Consider the following 25,105-nt stretch of genomic DNA (forward strand, 5'->3'; position numbering starts at 1 on the left):
CTGAAGAGCAACAGTATTAGATTATCCTTGTTGAAGCAGTATTTCAGAGAGGCTGAAAGCTTTGCCTTTATATTCAAACATAAGTTTCTATAATATTTCTTCCATTTATTGCCTTTATATTTTTAATAGTGTGAATTATCCTAAGTCTCTTCTATTTTGTATGTAAAATGAACATAAAAATATACAGTTTTTTGATGATGAGATTATATTACTTGATATATTTTAAGTAACTAGCAATTGGTGATGGCGATGATGATAATGGTGATGGTGATGATGATGTAAAGGCACATTAGTAGAACACAAAGAAATACAGTATTCCCTCACTTATCTTGGGTGTTACATTCCAGATCATCCCCCCCACTGCGAAGTAGGAACCTTACATTTATTATACACTCTTAAACCTATGTAACTTTAAGAATATACATATAAGGTACCGTAAAATCCCACAACATAGCGAAAAATCTGTGATAAATAATTGAATATATTTTTAAAAACCCCACGATACAGTGAGGCCACCATAAGTGAACCATGATATAGGAAGAGACTACTGTAACTCTGCTGTGAGATAATGGCTGCACAAAAGATGATACAGTAGTCCCTCTCTATATCGTGGTTTACTTATCATGGCCTCACTGCATTGTGGGATCTTCAAAAATATAATTATTTATCATTGATTTTTTGCTATATCTCAGGATTTTGTGGTACCGTATACATATGTTGTTAAAGTTACATAGGCTTAAGAGTGTAGAATATGCTTAAGAACGTAAGTAGTGTTTTTAAAAGTGTGGAAAAGGTTAATAAGGGAGTGGGTAACGTTAATAAGGCACTGGGAATGGTTTATAAGTGTGTTGGAGGGGTTTATAAAGCCTTAAGATATATATAAATACTAAAATAAATGTAAGGTCCCTACTTCATGGATTTTCACCTATCATGGTGGGCGGTCTAGAACATAATACCTGTGATAAGTGAGGGAATACTGGATGTGTACTAAAGCAAAGAGAAGCAGCAGAAACTCAAGGAGAATCACAGAGCACAATAACATGTTTTTTTCTCAGAAAATTCTTTGGCTTGTCAGTTAGTAACTAAACTTTAATATTACTTGACAAAGTTTGTTTTATTCCATCATATTAACCTTCTTCCTCCAGTCTCAAAATTATTGAGGCAGGTGGTAAGATTGCTGGCCATGGGAAGCTATCAGTAAGTATTGAATTGTTAGTTACCAAAGGCATCTGAGGAGAATACACAAGTGGTGAGTTTCTCCCCCAGGTGAATTTAACAGCATGAAATTTCAGATAGTCTTTTCTGTCATATCTAACTTCTCAAAAAAATAGAATTGTAGATTGTCTTTTTTTAATGAGAGTGCAGAATGCTGTCCACATCTGAGAGTAATGCTTTTCAGTCAGGAATACTGGGTATAATTTCCTACATAAATGGAAAAAAGTAATCTTATCCCTGGTATATTCCTCTTCTGTGTTATACAAGTTTAGCCAGTCTGTAGCTATTGACAGAAAATTCTCCATTCCAATGAGAAGCAAAGATGAGAAGAGGTATTGCGATGATAATGGAAGAGCCTTATATAATGAGACAAATCCCAGCACCTCTAGGGAACTTATTTAGTATGGAAATAATTTCATGTTTTTTTCATTAGAAGAATTATAAACTGTCAATTAAAAGTACAGAAGTAATGTTGTCCAGATAGTTATCTTAACAGGGTGACTGGCTTTGGATTGTCATTTGTTTTTGCAAACAGCATGTAAGCCTATTTGTCTGTAGAGCCATGCTTCAAATAAGTCCAATCTATCATGGTATGGTGGCGTTAGCACCTCTTATTATAGAAACCTGTCAGGGCATTACAATATAAACAACACATTCTGCCCAGCTGCAAAACATTTACTTGAGGAGTCCATTTAGTTTTATAAACTTTTTCTACGTCCCTGACACCTTAAATAAACTATGACAGACATTTATATTGTACTCCAAACAAGAAGAGTAACTCACTATATAAATGTATGTAGTGACTACCAACAATAAAAAAAGATATGAGATAAAATAAATCTGTAATTGAAACAAATGATATATATATATATAATTCCAGGAAAATATTCCTTTCCCCTTTTCTGTCTTCAAATCAGGCTCTGACAAAGGATGAAATTTAGCCCAGACTCAGAAATCTGTTTTAACTGGTTTACATAATTGTGTTCTCACTGGTAAAACTAGGTCTCCTTTTATCATTGTGGTTATAGTATGTTTTCCCATTCTGTCCATTTATATGATCCATTTAAATACAAATATTATATGGAGATATATGTATAACATATATGCCTATTCTGTGACTATAAACATATACTAGCAAATATGTATTCTTCAAAAATCACAGCTTTCTTCCATGTGTGTATGTATGTGTGTGTGTGTACACGTATATGAATATATATGTCTATACAAAATAGTAAATAAAACCATGAGGTAAGGCAAACTGTTTTGGCTTACACGTCTATTTTCTGTAGAGTAATTACTATCTAAACAGAACTTCCTAAGTGAAATGTGGCTTGAGGCAATTCTGCATTACAACACGGGTCCCAATTTTTTCCAACTATACCATTTACAAGTCTACCCAAGTATTGAGAAGATGAGCTATAGTCATTCAAAGAAGAAAACATGCTTATATGAAGAGAGACAAGTAAACTTTCCAGGGACTAAGATTTGAAATATTGATATAGTCACATTAATTGAATTTTTGCCTTGAGAAGTGATTACAAAAATGTTGCTCCAATATTAATTTGTATCTGCTTTGGATAAGATTAACATTAATTTCTTTGCCAGTCCCCATTACTCTTTTAGTATTCATTAGCATCTCTTTTTGCATGTGTAAGAGACCTTGATGAGGCATGTTTATTCATAGACTAACCTTTTAAAATAATTCTAACAGCTCTATAACAGTAACCTTCCTGGCATGCTGAATATCTTGTTTTTGTTTCATTATTCAATGCTTGCACTCTATCCTCCACTTCAGATGCTGAACATGAATCATACTCTTCTTCCTATTGCTCTCTTCCTCCAATTAAAGTGTCCTCTGTAGCCTGATCCCACAGGAGAGCTCTGCTCACAAAATACTGCAACAAAATATTCTTTTGCTTGGATCAGGGATGGAATAATTTCCACAGAACTTGAGTGCATTTATTGATCAATTTTTTTGATAGCTCATCATATATGTGTTACCATATTTTAGGTTATTGTTTACCTTTTGTTAGAATATTTTGTTTTGAGTTCACCTTTGATGAAAGCTTTGTAGGTGACATTTTAATTATATATATATTTTTTGTGTATGTAAGCTCTCAGTTTTTTTTTTTCTGAGCAGATAAAATGGACAATGCTGTGAAAGGAGAAGAAGAAAACCATAAGAAAAGTAGAATAAATGAAGTAATTGTATTTTTCTGTAAGACAGGATATCATTGTTCTTAAGCCACACATGCACACACACATGCATAGTTTAAAATGAGAAAATATAATTTTTGTTTGATTATTGGTTTAATGTTAGACTTCTACCTTAACATAAAACACAGGACAACTTCTCACATAAAATCACAGGTTGTCCTCTTCTTGAGTTCTATTTTTTTCTTTTTAACTGTAGAATAGACCAAGATATATATTTGGATATTTCTGTCATAAAGCATTCTACTTATGACATTATATGTAAAATGTTTCCAGAAAAATTCACTTCTCTCATCACTAAAATGATTTTGCTAATTTTAAGGAAGGAAATTACTTATTTTTCCATAATAACTCAAGTATATATGTGTGTGTGTATATATATGTGTGTGTGTGTGTGGATATATATATACATATATCTATAGCTTCTTATACTTTGGCACAAAACATAAATTTAAAAATTAGTACAGGAAATTTGGTAAGCACCCTAGTGGTTGTCAAATAACAGATTACAGAATTATGTAATATTATTTGTTATTTTTGTTCATAAATGCACTGAATATAAATCTAATTTGAAACAATTTCACTTTTTAACCTAATGTGTTTGGATTACACTGAATAATTTATTATTACTAATTGTTCAATTTATAAGAATTTTTGTTTAAAGTTAAGAGCTGAGGCCTACAATGTCAAGCTACTACATCAAATATGCATTCTTCTCACTGAATGCACTATAGTATAAGGAAAGTCTTATGACAAAGACCACCTGTGGCTTTAGCGAACAAAGGTCCTGGGTTTGATATAACTTTGGAGGTCTAATCATCTAGAGCAATCCAGCCAAGATGGCAGCATAGGGAGATGTAGCTCATCTCTTTGCACCACTACATCAAAATTACAACTAAAAAGTAGAACCACCACCAACCAGTACCATCAGAAATCTAGTTGAATGGAAGTCTGACAACTATGGGATTAAAGAAACCACATCCATCAAGACAGGTAGGAGGGGCACAGAAGCAGAATGGGCTGGTTCTCATCCACGTGTAGTGTATAAAAATTTGAGAATACCTCAGAAGTGAGGAGTCCCAGCCCCACACCAGGCTGTCCAGCCCAGGGTTCCATTGACAGAAAAATAAGTCCCCACAACTTTTGGCTGCAAAAACTAGTGGGGTTTGAATTGCTGTAAGAAATCCAGAAGGAGCCCCAAGCAACTCATCTTAAAGAACCCACACATAGACTCACCTGCTCAGATTCCCTACCTCTGGGCTCTGGCACTGAAATGGCAGACACCAGTAGTATACATGGAGAAACTGAAGTGTCTTGCATCAGGGACAATGGAGGCCATTGTTTCTTTTATGGGCCTCCCCCCCAGAGAGCTGACAAGCTGGTGCCATGTCTGAGACTCCATCCACCCGGCTAACTATGTTTGACCCACCTGGAGGTCCCCACCCAATTTACATGCCCACTCAAGCCACTTTTCCATATGAATGGCTAGTCTTGACTCATGTGTTTCACAATTTCCTAAATTCTCTCAAACAAGCAATAACTTTCTCAGTAAGCTCATGGCCCAGCACTGACAGCAGCCAGCTTTGATTCACAGTGTGGCTTCACCTATGAACCTCCAAGCCCAGTACAAGTAGCAGACTTCTCAGATTGCATTAGAGCTTGGGCAGGGTGGCTCCAGGCAAAACATAGGTGAGGACTGACCTTGGCCTCCACCACCTGGGAAACCCAGGGCCAACACACCCAGTGGACAGCTATAGAGCACATTGGAGCATCACCATCCTGCCCCTGCACAGCTGATTCTCAAATAGAAGCAGGAGGTTGGTGCTAAGTGGTCATGGCCAATCCTTGCAACTGACTGGCCTGAGTAAATCTCTTGCATTTATCTGCTAAGAGCAACCAAGGCTCAACTATAAGAGGAGAGTGTACTCATCCCACACAAAGGGCACACCTCAAGTACCCAGCTTGGATGATAGGGGAGACTGTGCCTGGATCCTACAGGACACCTACTACATTAGACCATGCTACCAAGACATGGAGTCAAAGCAGCTCTACCCAATATACAGAAACAAACACAGGGAGGCAGTCAAATTGTGGAAGCAAAAGAATATGGTCAAAATAAAAGAACAGAGCAAAACTCCAGAAAAAGAATTAAATGAAACAGAAATAACCAATCTATCAGATGCAGAGTTCAAAACATTAGTGATCAGGGAGCTCAGAGAAATAATTGCATATCGACACAAAATAAAGGAAGATGTGAAGGTTATACAATGTGAAATAAAGAAAAATATACATGGAACCAACAGTAATGGGAAGGAAGCCAGGATTCAAATCAACAAGTTGGAAAAGAAGCAAGAAATAGATATTCACCCAGAATAGAAAGAAGAAACAAGAATTGAAAAAAAAATAAGAGAATATTATGAACCTTTGGGACAACTTTAAATATACCAACATCTAAATTATAGGGGTGCCAGAAGAGAAGAGGAAGAGCAAGAAATTGAAAGCATATTTGAAAAATTAATGAAAGAAAACTTCCCTAATTTGGTGAAGGGAATAGACATACAGGTCCTGGAAGCACAGAGTCCCAAACAAGTTGGACCCAAAGAGGACCACACCAAGACACATCATAATTGAAATGCCAAAGATTAAAGATAAAGAGAGATACTTAAAAGCAGCAAGAGAAAAGAAGAGGGTTACCTAAGAATGAGTTCCCATAAGACTATCAGCTGATTTCTCAAAAGAAACTTTGCAGGCAAGAAGGGACTGGCAAGAAGTATTCAGAGTGATAAAAAACAAGGACCTACAGCCAAAATTTCTCTATCCAGCAAAGCTGTTACAGAGCCCCTGGGCTGCTCCAATTGAAAACAAACCCACGGGCTCTTTAGTTAGGGGTCCGATTGCCCGCCGCCAAAATTACAACTCTGAATATTATATTTGAGTGAAAAGAAAAATTGTTTATTTAACAGTTACACATATCCTTGCCTCCCCTCTACCAAACCTAACCAGTTTTAGGGGGGTCAGAAACACTGTTTCCCTACTTCCTAGGCACAGTTCAGCTTTACCAGCAGCTGCCAATCATTCAATTAGATTGGGGAGGTCCTTTCTGTGCTCTGGTGCCCTCCAGCTCTCAATGCAGGACCACCTGGATTCTCAGCCTCCTTGCGAACTGTCTTCTTTCTGTAAACAGCGTGGATCTCCTCTCCTTCTCCAGAGCACCTCTGCGAACACTCATCAGTGAGGGAGACAGCCCCCAGAGCGTGCCCCCGAGCGTGCCCTGCCTAAAGTGTTCGCAGCTGCCTATATATCCCTGACTGCGTCCTCTGACACAATGGGTGTTGCCAATAGTTCTGACCATTGGCAGAACCCCATGTAGGCTCTGTGTGCTTTCCATACCATCACCTGGTTCAAGATTCCTCCCATCCACCTGAGGCTTTGGATGCATTATAGCAATTTACATAATGAAAGACACCAGCCATCAGCTTCAGGCATGTGGAGGCATTCTGAAAGCTGCTTCCTTCTCCCCATCCCCCAGCCACAAACTCCAGGGATTTTTGGACTCTCCTGTTTCTGTAACAAAGCTATCAAAATGTACTTAAAAATAAAATAAAGCCCAATAACCTAGACACCTTTTAGAATTTGTTAAAGCCAAGTTTAACTCAATTAAGTGACTTAATTAAATAAATCAAGTATTATTTATTTATTTTAATGTTTTACATTTGTTTCAATTACTTCCTTCTTTGTCCCAATCACCCAGTGATAATATAGAATGTTACAGGCTGCAATCTAAAGACCATATGCTGTAATATACAAATCATGAAAATGAATTTCAGCAAAATGACGTGCAGTGGATCTAGGAACATTGTGCCTGGCTGTGTACCAATGGCAGAACAGAGGAAAGCCAATAAGGAAAATATTGCCCCTTTATTTGAAAGAGAAGACAGGTTTCCATCTAATAACGAATGCCAGTGAGAATGAAGCTTTCATTAGGAAGGTGATGTTTTACTTTGACAGAAATAAGGCCGTGAGAATTTAAAGATAGCAAGGGGCTTCACTTGTCAAAGGCAGGAAATTATTCCAGTTAAATGAGAAGATTTTAGACAGAAGGGCTGGGTTCAAATTCTAAAATACTATGGAACTTAAGTAATTTAATGGCTAAGTGAATGGCCAAAAATCAATAAAGGATATTTTCATATCTCTCTCTCTCTCTCTTTCTCTCTGACAAAGAGGCAGTTCTTGCTTTTCAAGGTCTCATAGTAAATTCTAGTTAATATAGTATATTTGTGTGTGTGTGTGTGTATGTGTGTATCTTCCATTTCAGATACAGATCTGTCCCTTCAATCTTAATTATAACTATAAACCAAATCCCCACTACTGTACATTTATATTTATCCTGTATTTTATCCATATATTCTTAACCACACTGAGATTAACAGCCTTAAGAGTATACCTTTGTGAAATTTTTTGATTATGTCCTCAGCACAAATTACCAGAAATAAAAGTTTTACATTGGTTAAAGAAGATGAAGAGGAAAGTCAGAGCGCAAATGGTCACATACTGATAAACATTTCTCCAGAAAATATATTCCAATTTACATTCCCCTTTGTCAGTAGATGAGATAAGTTTTCTTCCAACTTCTTATCTGCCCTGGGTTGGTCATTGTCCTCATTTATCACCAATGGTATGTTGCTGCTTTTTATATTTGTTACACAATACTTATACTACATTCTATCTCTGATTTTTTAATGGCTGATGCTTTATTTATTTTATTTTATTTTTAAGTATTTATTGATTATGTTGTTACAGTTATCATAATTTCTTTTCCCTTTGCTCCCCTCTGCCCCACCTTTTCCCTCTAGCAATCCCACCCTCCTTAGTTCATGTCAATGGGTCATCAATATAAGTTCTTTGGCTTCACCCTTTCCTATATTATTCTTAACATCCTCCTGTCTAATTTTGTACCTAACATTATGCTTCTTGATCCCTGCACCATTTCTACCAGTTCTCCCCCTTACCCCTCCCAGCTTATAGTCCTCCAAATTATTACCATACCTATGATTCTGTTCCTATTCTGGTTTGCTTAGTTTGTTTTTGTTTGTACTTTTTAGATTCAATTGTTGATAGTTATGAGATAGTTGTCATTTTAATGTTCATAGTTTTGATCTTCTTTTTCTTAAATAAGTCCCTTTAACATTTTATATAATAATGTCTTGGTGATAATGAACTTTAGCTTTACCTTGTCTGGAAAGCATTTTATCTGCCCTTCCATTCTCAATGATAGCTTTGCTGGATAGAGAAGTCTTGGTTGTAGGTTCTCACTTTTCATCACTTTGAATGCTTCTTGCCAGTCCCTTCTTGCCTGCAAAGTTTCTTTTGAGAAATCAGCTGATAGTCTTTTAGGCATCCCTCGGTAGGAAACTCTCTTCTCTTCTCTTGCTGCTTTTAAGTACTGTATCTCTCTTTATCTTGAACCTTTGGCATTTTAATTATGATGTGTCTTGGTGAGGTCCTCTTTGGGTCTAGCTCATTTGGGACTCCCTGTACTTCCTGGACCTGTATGTCTATTTCCTTTGCCAAATCTGGGACATTTTCCTTTATTATTTTTTTACATAAGCTTTCAATTTCTTGCTCTTCCTCTTCTCCTTCTGGCACCCCTATAATTCAGATGTTGGCACATTTAAAGCTGTCCCAAAGGTTCCTAAGGCTCTTCTCATGTTTTTCAATTCTTGTTTCCTCATTCTGTACTGGTCGACTGTTTTTTTTTCTTCCTTATGTTCCAAATCATTGATTTGAACCTCAGTTTCCTTCCCTTCACCATTGATTTTGTGTGGATTTTCCTTTGTTTCATTTAGCATAGCCTTCACTTCCTCTTTTCTGTGTTTGCCATACTTAAGCATATCTGTCAAGTCTGTGAGCATCTTTAACACCAGTGTTTTGAATTCTACATCTCTTAGGTTGGCTATCTCCTCATCGCTTAGTTATCCCACTGGAACCTTGATCCATTCTCCATTTTGGGCCATACTTCTCTATCTCCTCATCTTGTCAGACTCCTGTGTTTGTTTGCGTCTGTGTCTTAGGTTGCTCCTGTTATGCTGTAAGGGGTGGAGCTTTAGGGATTTGTCAGTACAGAGTGACTGGTTTCACCACATTTTGGCACTGTATGTGGGGGAGGGGTCTGAGAGGAAACAATGCCACTTGCTCAGCACTTGCCCCTTTTTCAGGCATTTCTCCCACTTCCCTTCTGGGACTGGTGCCTCTCCACCTGTTGCCCTGGCTGTCATTATTAGGGTGGCTGCATCTGTGGTTATTCTAGGACTGTAGGATTTCTTTAAACAAGCAGACTCAGCTGAGAGACCAGCAGTTTCTTCCTCTGCCCCAAGCCCAACTGGTTGCACAGTCAGAAGCAATGAGGCTTTATTTTCCCCAGCACTGGAATCAGGAGCTATGTGGTCTGGTCTGGGGCTGGAAGTACTCCCCAGGTATTCCTATCTACTTTTTAAAATGTGTGACTGTGCTTTCCATTGGCCTGTCACTGCTGTGGCTGCCTCCGCCGCCACAGTACTTCTTCTCCACCCTAGCTCTGCCCCTCTTACCTGTCTGGATGAGTATGTCTTCTTTATATCTTTGTTGGACTTCCATGCAGCTCAATTTTCTGGAACTTCTGGTTGTCTCTAGTTTTGAGGTAGTTGTATTCCTTCTTAGTTGTGGAGGGAGACACAGCGTGTCTTTCTAGGCCTCCATCTTGGCTAGAAGTTATAATACGGTCTTAATAAGCCTTGAAGCTTCTTCTGGATGTTCTACTCTACTTCATTTATAAGTATGCCTATTATTTTATCACTACTGCATATTTATAGTTATTAATTTATAATGAATCAACATCTGGCAGTGCAAAAGCTACTTACCTTTCTTTTTTGTGTGTTTGTTAGTCTACTATTTTAATTTTTCTGAATAAATTTTAGAATTCATTTTTCACCTTTATGTGGATAATTTATTTGAATATCTGGAACCAAATGGTATTTAAATGAAAATAATTATAAATTCAAATGTCTATTTGAAGCAAATTAGCTTCTTTCCTCATCAATATTGGTCATCCAGGACAAATGATTTCACTCCATTTATACATTTTTATAACAATTAATGTGGTTCTGTACTTTTTTAACATAGTGCTTTTTATTATATATTGTATATTTTAATACTTTTAATAAAAAATTTTTTGTAGTTTTAATTTTTTTTTGCATATAAGTACTGTTTACTTTGTGTATATTCTCAGGTTATTATAATTTTGTTCTTGTAAATGGGATATTTTTTCACCTATAATTTGTAACTATTCTTTTCTGGAAATATAGAAGAGATACTATATTTTATATATTGACTTTGTAACTGGCTGTTTCAGTAAATTCTTGGTTTAAAATAAGATAAAGGGAGGATAAATGGTGATGGGAGTATACTTGACTTGGGGTGGTAAACACACCATATAATATGCTGGTGATGTATTATAGAATTATACATCTGAAACCTATATAATTTCATTAACCAATGTCACTACAATAAATTCAATTTAAAATAAACAAATATATATTTTAAATTAATGCAACTAGGATTAAAACAGTCCTATAAATTTAAGAATGATAAAAATTTATTTCTTCTTTAGTAACACTTGCTATTCAATTACTTCCCTGACTCCCTCCTTTCCTTCCTTACTATTTAATTGGAAATTTTATATGAGAAAGAACTAAACAATTCTTGTAAATAATGAAGATCCTGTTTTATTCCTGGCTTTTTGTATCACTTACATGTGGAGTCTAAACAGAAAAGTCAGACTCATAGAAACAGAATAGAAAAGTGATTTCCTGGGGGGGGGGGTGGTCGGGGCAAATAGGAAGAGTTTGGTAAAGTCAAATCTTCAGCTGTAATATAATGTCTGAGGAGATAATGTAAAATGTAGTGACTATAACTGCTAACACTATAAATAATTACTATGTCAGTGTTTAGTTAAAAATGTTATTTTACTATTGAGTTTCTTATATTCTTTTACACATATACAGAAACACACTCTAATAATAAATGTGAGCCATATCGCACATGAACTTGAACAACAGAATCCTTTTATTCTTTTTCTCTAGAACATATATTACATCTTCAAAAAATAGTTTCCTGAAGATTTCAGTTTGAACGCCACATGTATATTTAATCTTAAATTTAATGTTAATAATTGGCCTCAGGTTTTTAACTCTTTTGTATTAAGGATGCATTCTTCCCTAAATTGCCAAATATTATCAAAAAAGAATGATAAATTTAATTAAATGCCATCTCATATAGTTTTGTCTTGTATTACAATGATTTGTGAATTTCATTGATAGACTTCCTAATGTTCAAATCTTCTACCATCTATATAATAAACACATGTAATAAGCTCAAATCTAAATTCATATCTTTGGTAAAGAATTTTCTGAAGAATATTTTTTGCAGAAGTACTTTTTTCAAGTTTTCTTACAATTGTAATGCTGATTTTTTAAATAAGAGTTTTTCACATTTATTATATGTAATTTTCTCTGTGAATACACTTTGCTTACTCCTTGAAAATTTTATAGATTTTTTCCATGAAGGAAATGGGTGAGATTCTATTTAGACAGATTCCTTGACATTTATTTTTTTAACATACTTTTCATGATTAATTGATTATTCCTATTTTCTACTTTTTGAGTTGATTTTGGTAATTTATGTTTTCTAAGGAAATTACACACTTCAATGTATCAGCACAGAGTTAACCAGTGTAGTGGATTTACAATTTTTACATTGCCTGGATCTGTGGTTATATGATTATTCTCATTTGCAGTGATAGATATTTGCTTCATATATTTTTATTATATTACCTAGAGAGTGCTAATGATATTTTCAAAAAAAGAAAAACTAACTTATAGAGTTATTGGTCAATTTTAATTTATTATATTTTCTATTTGTTTTACCTTCTAATTTTATTTATACTTTTCTATAATTGCATTTTTAAAGTGGTCCCTTAAGCATATTTATTTTCTTTTCTCTAGTTTATCAAAAACAATTTCTAAGAAAGGTGTTTTTTAAATAATAGTTTGGTTGTATATTCCAAATGTTGATACATTATGTTCTCAAATATTATCAGATATTTAAATTAAGCATTTGTTATCATTTTTTAATTTTAATTTAAATATTAAATTTTATTATTCTGATCATCATACTTCTTTTTACCTTTTGCCTAGATTCTTCATTAAATATATTCAATAGTTTATTGTTAAACCAAACTTGCATTTCCTGAAATATACCCACATCCATTTTGAGAGAAAAGATATTAAATATTAGAATATTAACAATCTATACATCCCATTTTGTTTGTTTCTCTATATATTTTTATGGACTTATATATTATATAATTTTCTGAGTGCCACTGAATTGAAAAACCCATGACACTTCATAAACTTCCCATTTATTGATATGAAGATCCTTTTTAAATTTTATTTATTTATTGTTTTTCTATTATAGTTGTCCCACTTTTCCCCCCATATCTCTCCTCCACTTAGCTCATTCCTTCCCCCACAGTCAATCCCCACCTCATTGTACATGTCCACGAGTTATTAATGATGTAAAGGTTCTTATCTTTTGGAGATTTAATTAGTTTTTCTCTAATATAAATATTGTAATTTGAATTTTGTCTTATACATATTCCTATAATTTTCAATATTCTGGTAACTGAGTGTTTATTTTAATCATAATAATAGCTTGTTGAAAAATAATGATCTACATAACTGCCAGCATTATTCTTCCAGTCTGGATGTAACACTTATTATTATATTTTATTAAATCTTAAGTTGGTGAAATTCAACAATTTTTTACCTACAAAATAAACATAATTTTATATGGTATATTTAATTGATTTATGACTGGTAAAAACTTTTAATGTCTGCTGGAGGTATCACATCATACCCAGGCATCAATGGGTCATTTGAGACAAATGACAAAACACCTCAGGTAGTACTCTAGGAATAGAAATAGAATTAATTTGAAATTCCAAAAAAGATTAAGTAGAGAGAAGGTAGTACAAAGACATCAAATATAATATGTTTTACCTAAATAATCCTACTGTCTTTAAATGCAGTGTTTGAAAAGAGCACTAAGTTTGTTTTTAAATTTTACCACTCAGTTGTTGTACCAATAAAGTAGAGATATGGACCAGTGAAGTTACAATGTCCATTGGATATTTAGCAGGTAGAATTTGTCCTTCTTTCACTCTCTCTCCCCACACCTGTGCTTGTTCTTGGCTTGCCCTGATATCTCTACTCAGTGAGCCTTAACTAAAAACTCTGCTATGTAGAGAGAGTAACAACCTCTGCCATCCATGCAGAAAAAAAGCACTTATTCTGAAGATTTCAGCCTCTCACCTCTACAGTTCTTCCTCTCCTTCTGTTCAAGTGTAGCTTAATCATCTTTAATTTGAGTTTTGAAATAATAGTTTTCATTGGAAATCATTCTCCCTCAGAATTCTGTAAATATTGCTACATTATTTTCAAGTACCCAGAGTTGCTGTTGAAGTCGTATGCCATTGTGTTTTCTAATCCTATAAATGAAAAACGGTTTTATTAGTTTAGTTGCCTTTGGATTTTTTTTCTATTTTTTTCCTTCTGAAAGCTTCTAACACCTATATTCCCCATTTTTTTTTCTGAAGCTTTACTGTGATATATCTTGGAGTAGATCTTTTTTCATTTTTGTGCTAGTTGTTCAATGGATCCCCTTAATCTGGTAGTTATTTTCCTCAATTCAAAAAATAATTATTCAATTCTTTCTTTGATTATTTTCCCCATAAATTCTTGCTACTTTTTCTTTCCAAAATTCAAAATATTCAGATGTTGGCTTTCATGAACTGATCCATTTATTATATTTTCCTTAGTATCCCCTTTTTTTTCTCTTAGTGCTTTCTACTCTATATTCTTCTATTTAATATATACTTATTATATATGTTTTTCTGTGTGTATAATTTTTATTTTTCTACTTTTAAAATAAATTTGGAAAGTTATTCTCATTCTCTGTGTATTTTCATTTAATAAACATCCTATGTTTTGGGTGTTATATCTTTCCATATTGCTGCTAGGATATTAAATTCTAGTGATTTTTTTAAGGCTTTGCTTGAGTCTTTGATTATAATATTAGAACCTTTCTTCACATGCCTGAATATCCTTGGCAGCTTGAATGAAGCATTAAGAAAGTGGTTATGATCTTCTTGACTGAGCAAGTGAACAGTTTCCCTATTAAACAATAGAGTTGCTATTCAGTTTTGTGGGTAGCTTCCAAGTTTGTATAGGTATATGCCTATGTGTTTTTTCATGTTTATATATACAGATATGTGTACGTACAAATTGATAGATTTATAAATTTATAAAGTATATAAAAATAAATATTAATTTATATACTAGCAACTATAAACACACACACATAGGTCTTATAAATAACACATACGTGTACATGTACACACACACACATACACACAAACACTTGTTCTACAGTTTGTTGTATTGATCCATTTTCCTGAAGAGAATTCCTCTAACTCTCTGGTAAACTGATGCGTGAGAAGGGACAATAAAAATTTGGCTATAAGATTACAGAATCCAATATAGGAAAGGGACTAGTGAATCTGACCCTTCTATATTTATGCTTTCTCTTAATTCTTCAATTTGGTTTTACCAGGTTTCACCTTCCTTTTGCCTACAAAGCCTGTAACCAGTTGTCCCTATGTTTTTTTAAAACCTAAAATTGTCATACTTGTTTCTTTTCCTAAACTTCTCCTTGTGAGTTTATTTTGTATAGTGGTTTAAGAGTGGGGGTAAAGAAATGTGCTTTATTTACCACTTGACCAGGAACACTTTATACTCTTTTTATTTAAATTTAGTTTTTAATTAAATTTTAGTTTTATTATAAAAATTTACAGCTACATGGTTTTAAGTGACTGGAGGGTTTGACTTTAATAAGATAGTTTATTTCATTATGTGAGGTATCAATATTAATCTATTTGTGCTCTTGCTATCTGTTTTATTCCTTTTTTCAAATTTTATTTTTTAACTCCATGCTTTTCTTGGTGTTATCTAAGTTATACTTACAAATGTTTTTGTATCTTCCAGTACACTGAAAAATATTTAATCTATTTTAAACTTATTAATATTTAAAATATTTACCTCTTTCAAAGCTCAGTATTTTGTTTAGTCCCACCTTTTATACATAAGGGATTAGCTCAGTGTTACTTCCCTACACTGCATTCTTCTCACATTTTGGCCATTACAAATAAAATATTTAAATTAGATCTTAATTCTTATTATATTAATAAAACAATAAAGCCACTCAAGGTTTTAAGCTTTGTTTTCATCTCATAAATTTTGAATAATTATTTTAACATCTTTATATAGATTTAATGTTCATTGAAATTTTACTAAAATAATGACTCCTTTATTCTTGACAAGTTAATATTTTTAAAATGTTTATGTTCATTTTATGAAGTGTTCCAGGATTTATATTAAATAACATAATTTATAGTATATCTGAGAAAACTATTTTCTTCCCTTTGCATGTAAGTTACAACATTGGATCTTAAATTCTTGATTTAGATCTATTTCTCCATTGTCTTAAGACATTTAGTTTTTTAGATGAGAAACATAGCCAGCTGGAATTTTCCATCTATTTTATGAACAATTTTTTTAAAAAATTTTGTTTTACTTTTCAACCTGCCTGGAGATGTTTATTTTTTAAGTCATAGAATGGGAATAATGTTTGTAGCATAATACTTTAAAAATTTTGTTGGGATATGTCAATAAATATCACATGTGCAATTAATTTACATGGAAATAAATATAACCATTTTTTAAACAGATCCCTCACTGCAACTTGGAGGAACCTTTTTTTTTTTTTTAAAGTGTGACGAACAATCATAGATGTTTTTGGAGTAAACTCAAATTTTATTCAGCAATAAAATTTACCCATCGCCTGAGTAGATTTTTGACGTATTTGTTTCCAGTGAATTCCATGTGCCAAAGAATAAACTAGAATTTCTTTCTCAGATGTAATGCATAAGCCAAATTTATTTTTTACTCTCTTCCATGTCTTACTTTTCCTTAATGTAATGACTAGCAGATTCAGTATACCTAAAATAACACGAGAAAATCTGTTGTTAATCTGATTTTTGCCACAAACTCAGTCATTTTGTACATCTGAGAAATTTTATCTGATCCCGGTCTCTCAAAGCTTTTTCAAATCTTTTCTTTTACACCTAGGAATCCAGCAATAATTAGTTTTGCCACCATTTTGGGCCCCAGATTCTGGATTCTCTCTATTTCTTTTTAATTCTGCTTATAAAATGGCCATTTTTTTTCAGAGTTAATCTCTTTCTTGTATTATTTTTCAAAAAGCAAGTGTGAAAGCTGATATATTGATTATTTCCACTCCTCCTAGGTCAACCGCGTCATAGTTTCTTGATCTGCCTTCCAAGCATCACAGATAACTGTTTTACATCATACAGGTAGGTCCCCATCATTCAAGTCTCTAATATCAGTTTTCTTCTCATCTGTTCCTTGACCATTAAACTAATTGTTATTTTTTTAACAATAGCTCCATGTCAACATACAAATAGCTATCTTACTTTAGATAATGACAGCTGTTTAAATATTTGAGCCCCAAATTTCACCATTCTTCTACTTAAACTTTTATTTCTCATTATATGAAGTTTGCCATAGATTTTTCTGCTTGACTCACATCTGTTCCTCAAATGATAATACAGAGATTCAGTATTTTTCCAAGTTGTATATTTCTCATCTAATTGTGGCTTCCCAAAACACCATCAGTATTTGATGTAAGCTAGTGGAGTAGGGAAAGAGTATGAAGAGTTTTGTATAGGAGAATTTTTGTTTATTTTTAATTGTAATAAGAACACTTACATGATACCTACACGCTTAACAAATTCTTAAGTATATGATACAGTATCAACTATAGGAACTATGTTGTAGAGCATGGCACTCCAACCTATTCCTGCATAACTAAAATTTTATACTCATTGAACAACTCATCATTCTCCACTCCCTCTAGCCTCTGGCAACCAACGTTCTACTCTCTGCTCATATGATGTAATCATGTGGTACTTATCCTTCTATAATTTGTTATTTCCTTTAGCATAACATCTTCCAGGTTCATCTATGTTGTTGGATATGTCAGGATTTCCTTATTTTTAAAGTGGACAATTAGTTGTTCCCATATTTTGGCTAATGTAAAGAATGCTGCAATCAACATGGGAGTGCAAATATCTCTTAGAAATCTTGTTTTCAGTTATTTTGGATATCCACCCAGAAGTGGGATTGATGGCTTATATGATAATTTTATTTTTAATGTTTGGAGAAATTCTATACTGTTTTCCATAGCAGCTGCACCATTTTGAATTCCCATCAACAGTGCACAATTCTTCCAATTTCTGAATATTCTCTTCAACACTTACCTTTATTTTTTAAATAATAGCCACCCTAACAGCTGTGACTTGCATTTGCCTGATAATTAGTAATATTGAGCATCTTTTCATATACTTGTCAGCCTTTTGTATGAGTTAAAGACTTATAAACAAGACCAGAAACTGTAAACTGTCTAGAAACAAAAACATAAAGGAAAGGCTTCTTGATACTATCCTTAACCCTGATTTTTTAGATATGACTCCAAAAGCACAAACAACAAGAGAAAAAATAGACAAATGGGACTAACGTATTCAAGCAAAAGAAAATAAGAGGTGACCTGTAAAATAGGATAACATAAAATACTTATAAAGAACTTCAACAACTTAATAGCAAATAAAGAAATAAAAATATCAAAGTAAGCCCTGGCTGCTGTGGCTCGGTGGATTGAGTGTCGGCCTGCGAGCCAAGTGTCACTGGTTCGGTTTCCGGTCAGGGTGTTACAGAAACAGTGGAGTCCAAAAACAAACCCCAGAGTTTGTGGCTGGGAGATAGGGAGCAGGAAGCAGCTTTCAGGATGCCCTTGCATGCCTGGAGCTAGCGCCTAGAAACATTGTTGCAAAGATCCGCTTTACTTCCAAGGCTCAGGTGTGGGAGGGTCTTGGACTGTGGGCTGGTACGAAGAAGCAGGCAGAGCCTACGTAGGGTTCTGTGAATGGTCAGGACTGTTTGCAACACCCACTGCGTGAGAGGACACAGGGGTAGAGAGGAGGCAGGGAGGAAGAGGGAAGGAGCTGCGGACATTTTGGGCTAGCTCTGGCTCTAGGAGGCTCTCTCTCTGGCCCTCATTCTCTGGCTCTCGCTCTGGTGGGCTCCCTCCATATGGCTTGGAGGGGCAGGGGTCTCCAGGCTACTTTAAGAAGAGGCTCTTGCCAGGCTGCTTGGAGAAGGAGAGGAGATCCATGTGGTTTACAGGAAGAAGGCAGTTTACAAGGAGACTGAGAATCCAGGAGGTTCTGCATTGAGAGCTGGAGGGCACCACAGCACAGAAAGGACCTTCCCAATCAGAACTGAGTGATTGGCAGCTACTGGTAAAGCTGAACTGTGTCTAGGAAGTAGGGAAATGGTGTTTCTGACTTTCCTACGACTGGCCAGGTCTGGGAGAGGGAGGCAGGACTATGTGTAAATAAACAATTCTTTTTCTTTTCACCAGACTCTGGTATTCAGAGTTATAATTCTGGCAGCAGGCAATCGGGCCCCTAACTAAACAGCCCGTGGGTTCTGTTTCAATCGGAGCAGCCCAGGGGTTCTGTTACAAGGGCACATGACTCGGTTGCACGTCAAGTCCTCAGTTGGGGGTGCAAGTGAGAGGCAACCACACAGTGATGTTTCTCTCCCTCTCTTTCTCCTTTCCCCTCTCTCTAAAAATAAATGAATAAACAAAACAACAAATAAATAATTAAAAAATAATAATATCAAAGTACTTTAATAGATTTTTCTCCAAAGAAGATATACAATCAGTTAACTGGCATATGAAAAGGTATTCAGTATCGCTAATCATTAGGAAATTTCATAGGAAGATTTTATATATTAGACATGGAGACTTTTCATGTTATGTCAGTTCAAATTTTGTTGGCTATAGTTTAGTAATATGACTACTACTCCCTGTAAAGGAGACTGGAAAATGTGGACTGATATGTGCCCAGGAAGAAGAAATGGCTGTGGTAAGCAATTAGCCAGTCTCTATCATACTAAATATCATTATCATCTATCTCAGCTTCCAGTTTACTTCATTTGCAGAACAGAATTTGGAGCTTATGAGTCAATAAGATAGATCATTGCCGCCCCTTTGTGGTTCTTCAAGGCCATAACCATTTCTGGTCTGACTATGGGTGACCTTCTGTAGAAATTAGACCTGCAGTTTCCAACCCATGGGAGAGCCAGATCTTGTCAGGTATAACAACAGAAGTCAGAAAGAAACAGACACATTTATACTTTCCCTTAAGTTTTGCTCTCAATTTGTATTAGGTAGTTCTCTAAGACTGAACCCTTTAGACAGGGAAAAAACAAGAAAAATTAAGGTAACTAAAAATAAGATTTGAGTTTTCACTAGTAAAGGTAAAAACCTGACTGAGTAGAATTTCTAAGGTATGCGAAGCAGCAACAAGAATCAGATACAGACAAGTCACACGGCATGAGACAAGTTGTCCTGACATGCATTTTTCATTTTTAATCTAGCTACCTGGGACTTCCTAATCAATTCACTCACTCCTGGGAGGCCCATATCCACAGGGTTCTGGAAATTATCAAATGTAAAACAGAAAGTATAAAGAGATAGGTAGCTAGTCACTTAAACTTCTGGAGTATGTCTTTATTCTGGGGGGAAAAAGAGGAATGTAAATTTAAAGCCAGGTTTGTCTGCTTTTATGGCTATGAGAATCATCCTGCCTGGTAACAAGCTTCTCAATGTCTGTTTGGCCAGAGGACCAGGACTGATTCCCTGGTGAAGTCTCTTTGCTGGAACACTACTACTTTCAGTGACAACTATCCTTTTTTTTGAAATGTACCATGTTTGTTTGTTTGTTTTTTGAGTCTCACCTTCTCTCCAGTAAGTACAATCATCCAGTTTTGGGGGTTGCAAATAATTGTTTAAATTCAATTTTTATACACATTCCCTTTCAGCCATTACTGAATTACCAGCAGTTAGTGGGAATAAAATATAATCAACTTTATACCTATTCTCTAGATATCATTTAAATATTTCTAGTCAGTTTAAGTGATCCTCTCAATCAAAAAAAATGAGAAATCAGCTTTCTCTGTGATGAAATTAGTCTCAGTATTATTGAGAATTGGTTATCCCTATATCTATGCTGATGAATTTGATAGTATTGCCTAACAGATTTCAAATATCCTGGAGCCTGGATGTAAAGTCAAATGTAGACCATTCTAAAGACCATAGCTAGAGACAGTTTGGTTAGTAAGTTTTCAGTTCTGATTACTGCATAGTCACTCCAATTGATCACTTCACAATTAATCATGAAGACAGGATTAAAGATCAAATAAATAGGCATTGGTCAAATTGGGTACATTGGGTATTTTAACTCTGTTCTGAGGACAACTCTTACAGTACTGTAAACATAAGAAATATGTGCCTAATAAATATTTTATTTTGATGGCCATAATTAGAAAAGTAGAAACATAACAAACAAAACATAACTTTAGTCAGGCTACCATATTCTGCCTTTTAAAACAGCAATATAATTATTCTTCTCTCTGAAATTTGCTTTCACCCCCAATGTCAAGATGCCACAGAATTAACATAACCATCAACACTATTCAGCACTTACAGAACAATTTTAGATGTATTTGTAAGTTAAAATAAATTTTCAAAATGCTGAGCCATGTGATCTGTCATATTAGTTTAGATGTCAGGTGCCTAAAGTTTCTCTGTAAGAAAGTATTTACAGAGATTTTGCTGAAGAACTCATAAAGAACATATGTGGGAGACACTTATTATTTAAGTTAGTAAATTATAACTCTTGTGAACTTCTTTTTAATTACAACACCTACACTGATGAGTACATATTTTGGTTTAAAGTGATTATTTTCAAACCTCATTTTCTCTAGTCAAATAGTTGTTTGTTACAGAAATATGGCAAGTTGTCAAATGAGTGAATGTCTTTTTCTAATCGTGACTTATTAGTATAATTTTTCCCTTCAAGATAGGTAGCAAAAATACCCATGGGTGCTATAAATGGCTATGAAATAAGACAGTCGCCTCTGGCAGTTTAAGTGAAATAGGTTGACTGTTGAATTGTAAAGATTCTATATTTCCTTGTTAGCTCTTGGTCCCTTCCACTTACCCTACGTGCACCAGGAAGGTTAATCAGCAATTCTATGGTGTGAAACTCCATGGTACTCTGAACTTGTATTTGAGCTCAGTTTCTTACTGTGTGAACTTGGAGAAGGACTTCACTCCTCTAAGCATGAGTTTTCTCACCTGAAAACCATAGATAATTACACCTTCTTTGTTGAATTGGCTAAACAGAATTCAATATACTGTACATAACATTCCTGGCAGGAAATAGGTACTAAACAAATAGCAGTGATTTTTATGAGGAGTGGCTATATCCTGGGAAATAACAATTTATCTAATTTGAATTACATAGCAAAAGAACCCCTTGTTCTTTCCCAGGATATGACCACATTTATTTCATAGTCAAAATATTAAATGTAAATTTTAAGCCCACAGAAAAAAAATTTATAGCCAGCTATCAACTCTAGAAAACAGAGGTTGATAATGGAAGTGCTGACAAATCTTTTGATGTTTTCAGGAATGTAATAGTTTTCTTAAGGAACTGGAGTTGCAAGGTAAGCTGTTTACTTTTTTCTGCTAAGGAGGCAATTACACAGGCCTGTTGGCGAAGTTTATGTAATATGATTAAACAGTGAACATTAAATCAAATGAATCCCCAAGAGGCAGTTTACCTTCACAGCACTTATAAGTTACTGAATTGTACTTTCAAATGTCTTTGCTTTGGACAATGGGAAAGAAAATGCCCGTGTTTTTAAGACTGTGTTAAAATAAAGGTAGGCCGATGGAAGGATGACTTTAAAAAATACCCTAATTTTAATATTTATTAAATGAGAAAAGTTGCTTCTATTTTCATTTTTAAAAAAAACTTTGAATATTATTACATTCTAGAAAACTGGCCCAGACATTCTATCGAATGTTTGCTCATGTTAATTTTCATCAGATTTATATTTGATATACTACAATCTGTGCTAATACATGCAGCTAACAAAAATTACACTTCAAATCTGTGTAATAACTCAATTTGCAGTTTATTTATAATATGATAGATATTAGAATTTTTACAAACACTAAAATATATTAAATGTGTTGTAGAGGAAGATTTTTATTTATTAACTAAGAATAAAAAATACTCCTAAATATTTATATTGTGTAAATAATATGATTTTTACATTTAACATTTGAAATAACTTATTTACTATCACTGTGTGTGTATGGAATAAAAATATATAGCCTTCTATCTTATGATATGTATTAAAATTAAATATTAACCTCTATCAGTGAATTAGCACTGAAAATATCTTTATTAAATTATAAGGGAAAAGTACATTCTACTCAAAAAGAGATCTACTCAAACCATGTAATAGTTATATGAAACTGGAACATCATACAGACTCACTAAACCCCAATTTAACTAGTAGAAACTAAAAATAAGTAAAGAATAAATAAAACAATTAGTGAACACTTCATGTTTTACATAAATGTTCAAAAATCCCAATTATGATGAAACAGTTATATTTCTAAAAAAAATAATAACCCTAAGAAAAATAGGATGTTTATACTCAATAGGTAACATAAAGTAGTAGTTAAAAACATGTTTTAGTATATTTCCTAGATCAAATCCCTGCTTTTTCTCAACATATGATGTGCTGTTGGGAGGCTACTTAATACTTTCTTGGCCTTGCTTTCCTCATCTGTAAAATGTGAGATTAATATCATCTCCTATGTTTATTTTGAGAATTGAAGGAGTAAAGTTTTCAAACTATGCCTGCAAGAGAATAGTGATATTGAATAGTTAAACAGAAGTAGGCATATATGATTGCATCAACTTGAAAGCCTAAGTCTCATAAGGTTTATTTTCCAAAAATATTAGATAGTGTTTCATATTATTAGTTGACACTAATAATGGTAACTCATGTTTTTGTAGTAGATATGACCTAAAAGAATATTATATTTTTAATACCAAATCTCACTTAATATTGAAAAACAAACTCCAAACTCATAGGCATTCAAATAGTGGATTAAAAAATTTAACATATATCAGAATCACATGGATACTTGTTAAAACTCAGAGTTCTGGGTTCTACCATCAGAGATTTTATTCTAGATTCTGGATGAGGCCTGGAATTTGCAATTTTTACAAACTCTCAAGTGATGTTTATGCTGTTCCTTTTGAAACTGTATCTTAAGAACCCACTGCTCAAGATTACAATTTGGAGAGAGAAGGAGCCCTTTGAATATATAACATTTTTATTTCTTTAAATAGCCAAGAAATTATATTAATGAAGTTTGTGCTAGCACTTTACTGGTTAGTTGATATGAAAGGCTATAAATGGTAGTAAAGAAGAACAGAATGCCTGCTCACATAGGAAATAAATTTATTTCAATGACTTGGATTCTACCTCTTAAGAAGTCCCTTTTGGCAAATCAGTGAGGTCTGGAAACATCTTTTACTATATCCAGTTAGGGAAAATGTTCAGTCTTTTTATAACAGATAACTAATGAAAAAGAGGGGATAAATAATTAATAGAATTGATGATATACTAGAATTTTTCATTGATATGCTAGTAATAATATACTTCAAACCTCAGCAGGGGCTAGCTAAGTCTCCGCACCTGCAAGGGGTTTGACCAGGGAAGTGCGATCTGCATAGTGTTTAGGAACATTAATTTTGAGGTGGAATATAAAGGAATATAGATTTAAGCTGGGAAAGATGCTGTGCTCATAGAACTCTTGTGAGTGGCAGGAATAGAGAGAGAGAGGGAGAGGGAGGGGGAGAGAGGCATTTGGAGAAAGTATTTTATGGGCTTTATATTGGATTGTTTCTGACTTTGAAACAATGTGGCTTGGCTTCAAGAGTACCATCTTTCTCTTGTCCGACATCAAACTGGAAGCAAAATTCATCACTGGTCTTCATGTTTCTAATTAAAAAAATACACTCTACCAATGTTGTATTTAATATTGATTTTATGCCTCTAAAGTTCCATTTAGACCATCTCTATGTAAGTTTCTTGTCTATCCCTCCAGCTTCCAAGCTCTCTCTCTCGTCTTTCTTTTCCATTCTCCCACCCACTCCACTGCATGTAAAACCTGCGGAGAGAAGAAAGCCAGGTCAAGACAAATCTTATGTCATAGTCATTTTTATTGACTTCTTTTGTTTTATTTATCTTATCTGAACAGGAAAGAATAAGGAAGTACTACAGTTGGATCAAAAGAGGAAAAAGAAATTGAAGAGAAACGAAGAGAAAAGAGTGATATTTTTAGAGTCCTCTCCAGACCATACTCTGATTGGGTATCCTTTATAATCTTATTTCAAAATATAAAGGCATAACTCTGTGAGCAAAGATGAAAGGGCAAGCTCTGGGATTGAAGCTGGAAAAGGCAGAAATCTAGGATATAGGAAAGAGAGAAAAAGTGCTGACTG

At 34.2% G+C, this 25,105-nt stretch overlaps 1 pseudogene; it reads right to left on the reverse strand.

Annotated features, from left to right (window-relative positions):
• The window catches only part of LOC149996052 (ribosome biogenesis protein NSA2 homolog pseudogene), a 56,530-nt pseudogene extending 31,932 nt beyond the window's left edge, over positions 1-24,598 (reverse strand).
• Between the last annotated feature and the right edge of the window lie 507 nt (positions 24,599-25,105).

This window comes from Furipterus horrens, unplaced genomic scaffold (assembly GCF_987537825.1).
Source record: "Furipterus horrens unplaced genomic scaffold, mFurHor1.1.pri manual_scaffold_12, whole genome shotgun sequence".
NCBI lineage: Eukaryota > Metazoa > Chordata > Mammalia > Chiroptera > Furipteridae > Furipterus > Furipterus horrens.